This window comes from Octodon degus, unplaced genomic scaffold, assembly GCF_000260255.1.
Source record: "Octodon degus isolate 3935 unplaced genomic scaffold, OctDeg1.0 scaffold00062, whole genome shotgun sequence".
Taxonomy (NCBI): Eukaryota; Metazoa; Chordata; class Mammalia; order Rodentia; family Octodontidae; genus Octodon; species Octodon degus.
The window spans coordinates 9,099,781-9,106,983 of NW_004524638.1; positions in this window are offsets into that span (position 1 = coordinate 9,099,781).

The window sequence follows — 7,203 nt, forward strand, 5'->3', positions numbered from 1 at the left end:
CAGGCCGCGCGTCCAAAGGCTAGGAGCTCCTTATGCCGCTCATTTTTCACCTACTTCTCACTGGAAGGCCCACGAGAGAAAGAGGATAAGGCAGCCTCTGTCAGCACACACAGCGACATTGCTGTGACTGTCACCCCTTCTCTTGGAAGCCTTTTTAGTCTCTAAAAACAGCACACTACCCTAAATCCCTATATTTCTGCTTAGTTGCTTCATCCTTTCTTAAAACCCTACTTCTCCTTCTAAACCTGTCTGGGACTGCCTCCTCCTGGGAGTCTTGCCGGATTTCATCTCACTTCTCTACACCTTAGAGCTCCGCTTATTTTAGATACACCCACCCCCAGCTCCCAGGAGTGATATTCCAAACATCTAAGAAAAGTCTCTTAGTCCCAAATCTCTAAAAAACATGGATAAACTATGCCAATGCATTACCAGGGACACAATGTCTGATAATAGGAGCAATAGGAGGAAGGATAGGACAAAAGCAAATTCAAGATACTGTGTTCCTGAGAAGGCCACAGTTTCTCTGGAAAAATCAATGGCTTGCTCCTGCCTGATTCCTCTCAAAGAAAATAGACAACCACTGTGTATGGAAACAGCCATGTGTAGCCAGGAGGGAGGCGTCTAGCTTCTTCCTGTCTGCAGCTTTTTCGTGCTCACAATTTGAGCCGTGGGATAGGAATCTCTTTAGCAGAGTGAGTGTTGCGGCGCACACGGGCCGAGCAGCGCGGCCGCCTCTGCCACAGCACCTGTCAAGTTGCAGGGAACGATGCCTTTTGTACAATTAGTCAACCAGTGATACCAGCATCTTTATCATTTATATCTTTATAACATTTTAACATTACCATCTTTAGCGCTTTAGGATAGTTGCCCAGAACATAGTAACAAGGGAGAAAGGTGGATTTGAGATGCCAAACCCATCTTTCAAATCAATGCCACACCCAGGATGAACCTTACCCCTCTAAAGGGCACTGACATCCACCCTTCTTTTTCATTCCAGCCTCCCTCTGGCTTCTTGGTCTCTCTCTCTCTCTCTCTCTCTCTCTCTCTCTCTCTCTCTCCTCCCCCCTCTCTCTTTTCATATAGGGTCTCACTACGCAGTTTGTACTCATAGTGATCCTTCTGTCTCAGCCTCCCCAATGCTGGGATTACAGGCATGCACCACAAGTACAGCGTGAGGTACTGGGGATTGAACTCACGACCTTGTGCTTGCCAGGCAGGCACTTATGTTGCTGAGCTATCTCCCCAGCCCAATTCTCTTTGGGAATTATAGGACAACTTTACCTTGGGAGCATGATCTAGACAAAATTTCACTGGATTAAAAACTTAAACAGTGCACTTAATACTTACATTGGGGGGCCGGGGAGATGGCTCAGTGGAATAAGCGCTTCCCTGGCAAGCGCAAGGGCCCAAGTGCTGGGATTACAGATGCGTACCAGCACACCCAGTGTCAATTGCCATTTCAGTGCACCCCAGGGGGCGGGGCTGGCACAGCACTCTGGGGACCGAATCCCAGCCACCGCGCTCTGCCTAAGCAGGCGCTTTAGTATGCTGAGCTATCTGGCTGGCCCAACAAGGTAAAAATATTACGTTCAATGGTCTTTGTTGTACAATTTGTTTTAAACAAATCTTTCTCAATAGGGCTCCCCCAAGCCCCAGATTTGCCCATTGACAATAAATAAAGAATAAATTAATATCTTTATGTAGAAAAGGCATCTCAGAGGTTCATCATGTTGTTGCAAATGGGATCATCCTTGCTTCTTAAGGCTGCTGTACTTGATCGTGCGTGTGTATACACTTAGATAAAGTCATGCCTGTGTAGAAATCCTTATTTACTCACTGATGGACACTTAGGCTGTTTTCACGTCTTGGCTGTTGTGCCTAATGCTGCAGTGGATGTGGGAGTACAGATATGTCTAAGTGAAGTAAGCCAGACACTAAAAGCAAAACATGGGCCGGCCAAATAGCTCAGCGTATTAAAGCACCTGAAAGCAGGCACAGGGGCCAGGGGTTCCATCCCTGGGCCTGGCTTGCCAGCCCTGTCCCCAGGTGTACTGAGACAGTGAATGAGACTGGGCGTGGTGGCACCCACCTGTAATCGCAGCTCTTGGGAGGCTGTAAACAGGCAGATCACTACGAGTCTGATCTAGTAGTAAGACCCTGGACACCCTGTAGACCCTTCCCTAAAATACAGAATAAATAAATAAATAAATAAATAAATAAATAAATAAATAAATGCAGAACGCTATGCAATCTCACTTAAATATATGGATCATTAAAAAAAAAAAGTTACCAGAGCACGAAGAGATGCAGCTCAAAAGGGACGCGACCATTATGTAGAGCAGATAGTCCAGAAATCTAAGATACAGCGTGAGAACCCGAGTGCAACAGCAAGCAGGAGTGGTGGAAGATATCTAGGGCGGGAGGCGGATTTATTCAACATTGGACAGGCTAGGAATCAGTTGCTCCCTGAAATGTCAGGTCTCACAGGCCGAGAGAGCAAAGTTTTTATAGCATTGCAAGAGATGGGGATTTGCAGAGGTAGAGTACTTGGCTGTCGTTGATCGGTTCTTACAAGATATATCACGATGGCCAGTGGTTTCTGAGCAACAGAAACAACAGGAACTATCACGTGGGCAACTGATGTCTTCTGGCTGGGGGGCATTTTCTGCTACATTGACCTCCTCTTTTAGTTTTGCTGGGTATATTAAAAGTGATCTGAGATAAGGCCCAACTACAAGCAGTAACATTAGGGTTGTCTATGATCCTTGCCCCAGCCACGGAGCCCAAGACTGTCTTAGTATAGAGTTTCTCTAAGTTGCTATGAGGGAGAGACATAACTTAAGCCTGTCTGTTCTGTAACACTACTCTAGCAAGGCAGGGAGGGAGTCAATCTGATCTAGGAGAGTCCCATGTGCCTTGGACGCCCATGAAGTGTTGGATGGATTATCATATCCACTTGGGACAACCAGCCATACAGTTTATGGCAAAAACCAAGGATAGCAGGCAAGCAGTGGGTGTGGAGAAATCCTGTGAATGGTGTCGTTGGGCTTCAGCTGCGTGTGGACTCGTCAGTGTCCAGAGTGACCAGAGCGGGACTTTGAGTGCATTGTCTCTTCAGAGTGAGCTTTCTGGTCCAGTAAATTCTCCACCAGATCTAAGACTGGGTTTCTGAAAGTTGTACAGGTAGTTAATATGTACCATGTACCTGGGTTATATGTATATGTAGCAGTGCTGCAGGAATAGCTGGTAACAGGACTCTACAAATTCCTGTTGTCTTTTCAGTGCAGTTGGGAATGTCTTGGGCCAGCCTGAGGAAGTACAGATGAATACTAACAGACTTTTGCAACTTCTTTAAGGTTTTATGTTTCTGTAATGTCTATATTCCTTTAAATTGGAAGAGTCCTCTATATTGCATGAGATCAGGACTGGTAAAACAGACGCTGCAGCCTGCGCTGGCTTCAGGATACAGGCGCCAGTGCTGTGGATCCAGCTTGCAGAACACACAGTGGGGCTAGGTCTGGCTCTGACCTTTCAGGAATACCAGGTAGAAGTTTTCTGCCTAGAGTTGATGTTTCGGCTATTCAGATCCCCAGAGGGGCTTGGCCTCTGGATTGAATTCTTTTACATTGGTGACAGGTTTCCAAATAGCATCAGGAAGCTGTAGTAGAAAGCTTTGGCCAAAACAGCTTCATCCAAAGTCACCATAGCATATCTAGCATGTCAGACTCCATTCCTAAGAGTTACTTCCATCCATAAACACAGCATCTGTTGAGGCGGGTCCATTTGTTAAGCTAGCTCTAGAGCAGTGTATCCATCAGTGAGTGCCAGGTAGTCCTGTTCTCCTATTCTGGGGGGCCCAGCTTGGTGGGCAAGTATATGGCAGGACTGAGTGATGCAGTTATTCAGGAGGTCCGGTACAGCATGTGGCACCTGGACAGCTATGTCTCAGCCTGAGGTAAGCTTGTCAGCTTTCCTGTTTAGAAGAACAACGGCTAAGGCAAAAGGTGGAGGTGGCTTTTAGTGACTAGATCCAAGTATGCTTACAAGGGCCAGTCAAATAGAACAGCAGATTAAAGTGCCTGCAAGCAGGTGCAGAGACCAGAAGTTCAATCCCCAGGCCTGTCATGCTGGTCCTGCCCCCTGGGTGCGCTTAGATGGCAATTGGGACTGGGTATTGTGGCTCATGCCTGTAATTCCAGCTCTTGGGAGGCTGTAAACAGGAAGATCACTACAAGTCCCATCTAGTAGTGAGACCCTGAACACCTTATAGACCCTTCCTTAAAATATACAGAAAGAAAGAAAGAAAGAAAGAAAGAAAGAAAGAAAGAAAGAAAGAAAGAAAGAAAGAAAGAAAGAAAGAAATGGGGCTAACTAAGTATGCTTACAGGTAGACCACTGGGCACTCCCAAGGGCTGACGGTCTGAATAAGTGTCATTGTTTTTGTGAACTCAAAGATCCAGGTGCTATAGAGGCCAGAAGTTTGTGGAGTTTCTTTCTTGTAACCAGTTTCTGCCAGATATTGTGGCAGAGCTTTTGTGCCTTTCCAGCAGGTAGCTTGCATGTCATTAATCAGAAGCACAGTGATCTTCTCCAAAGATGGTAAACAAGTTTTGAATCTCTGAGAAGTTGAGTCTAGGTCAGTTAAATTTTGAGTATAGAACCGGGTCTTTCCATTTAAGGGTGAAGTCAGCCTGGTTAGCAGGAGCCGATCAAAGACAGAAGAAGACATGAGTTAGCTCCAGGCAGGTATGCCACCAGGCTGTGGGTGGCAGAAGACTAAGGCAGCATATACAGGGGGCAACCACTGCTGCATCGGCAGCTCAGAGATCTTGGACTGTATTTACAGGCAGGACAGGTGTGTTTCAGCAGTTTGAAAGAGTATAACCCTTTTGCCACTTTGACTCCTCTGGATGTGTGGTGGGATCTGTAGCCAAGTTTCTTATGGACTATTTGATGCATGTGGGGGTTGCCCCAGGATGGGGTTTCACAATCAGAGGGAGGTAGTTGATGGCCCAATCACAGGGCCCAGGGGACTGTGACAAAATTGTGGAGCTGGACGGGAAAGAGAAATAGGCTATCTCAGAGCAGCCAAATCTGTTGCTAGAGCCTTCCCCCAATAGTGGAAGAGCTCCCAACCCTTATGACAGTTGAGTCCAAGTGAGCTGAGACTTTGGGGTCTCTCTCTAAATCTTCTTATGGGTGCAGCCAGCAAGTGAAAGAAGACATCTTGTAAATCTAGACACGTAAACCAGGTGGCATCTGGGGGTAACAGTCCTACAGTGTCAGAGAACACAGATTAACTCTATCAAGGCTGGGGAGATAGCTCAGTAGAATAAGCACTTGTCTGGCAAGCACAGGATTCTGAGTTCAATCCCCAGTACCACAAAACAAAACAAACAAGCAAAACAAAAAAGTCTATTGGGATACCATATTGCTTAAGGTGGATTATGTACAACTGGAAGTCTGTTTGTACTTCTGGTGACATTTGACAGACAGTGAAGGTGGAGGTCATGATGAGGCAGCACGGTTGACAGCCAAGCCAGCAGGCAAGTCTTTGGCTCATATGTCTAGAAGGAAAGTTCAGAATTTCACGTCACAATCCCTGACTTAAAATTATACTACAGAGCTACTGTGATAAAATCAGCATGGCCCTACTCAAAAAAAACCAGACCTGAGGATGAATGGAGCAGATTAGAAGATGCAGACACAACTACAAACATACTTAGCCACCTTATCTTTGACAAAGGAGCCAAACATATTCCCTGGAAGAAACACAGCCTCTTTATGAATTGTGCTAGAAAAACTGGTTTTCCACATGCCGAGCACTAAACCAGACCCCTGTCTGTCACCATGCACTAAACTAAAGCGAAAGTCGGTCAAAGATCTAAATATTAACACAGAAACACTGTAAAGAGAAATTAGGTGAAATCTTGAAGACAAATTGAAGCAGTGAGTTCATGAACAAAAACCAAACTACAAGGGAAAATACTTCAAAGAATCAACAACTGGGATCGCATCTCATTGAAAAGTTTTTCCACATCAAAAGAAATCACCAACAGAGTGAAAAGAAAACCCATGAATTGAGAAAAAAATTAGCCAACTGTCCCTCAGAAAAAGGACTTCTATCTAGAACATACTTCTATCTAGAACATAAGAATTTTTAAAAGTCAGGCTCTTAAAATGTAACAGACCTGAGGATGTCCAAAAATAGACATCTGAGATGAATGCACACTTCTCAGTGAAGAAATAAAGATGGCAAATAAATATAGGAAAATATGTTCAACATAATTAATCATTTGAGAAATACAAATTAAAACAACACTGAATTCCATCTCATTCCAGAAAAAGTGACTGTCATCAAGGAGTCAACCAATAACAAATGCTAGAGGGACTGTGGGGAAAGAGAAACACTTCTCCACTGTTATGGAAGTGTAAACTGGTATGACCACTATGGAAATTAGTGTGGAGATTGCTCACAAACTAAGATTAGAGATCCCATTTGACCCAGCTATTACCTTTCTAGATATTTTCCCAGGAGAATTAAAAACATCATAACACAGTGATATATGTGCACCTGTGTTTATAGAAGCACAATTTGTCATAGATAGGTCTTGGAAACAACCCAAATGCCCATAAACTAAGGAATGGATAAAAAGGGTATTTTTATATAATGGATTATTATTTATCTATAAAAAGATAAACTTTAAGCTTTAACAGGTAGATGGATGCAACTAGAAACCATAGTCAAGTGAAATAAATCAGACCTGCCTGTGTACATATCATTGTCTCCCTCGTGTAAGAAACAGGTAGAGTAAATAAGACCCAAAATGTACAATACATGTTGTGAAGGGGAAAGAAAATGCTTGAAAGGAAAGAACAACTGAGATGAGAGAAAGGAGAAAAGAAGAAGGAAGGGAAGAAGGAACGATAGAAGGACAGATAGGATAATTTACTACTAAATCTATCAGTTTATTGAAAGGAACAGATAATGTTTAATCTTTTTGATCAATTTTCCATGCCTGTATCTGGTAATGTGAACAACTACTTTGAAGATAAAATATGCAATACAACAACCATTGTTAATTTCCTATAATCTTCTTTTAAAATTCTTTATCATTTTTAATGTTTTAAATTTTTTGGGCAGGCCAAATAGGTAAGCAGATTAAAGAGCCTGAAAGCAGGCTCAGGGGTTGGGGGTTCGAT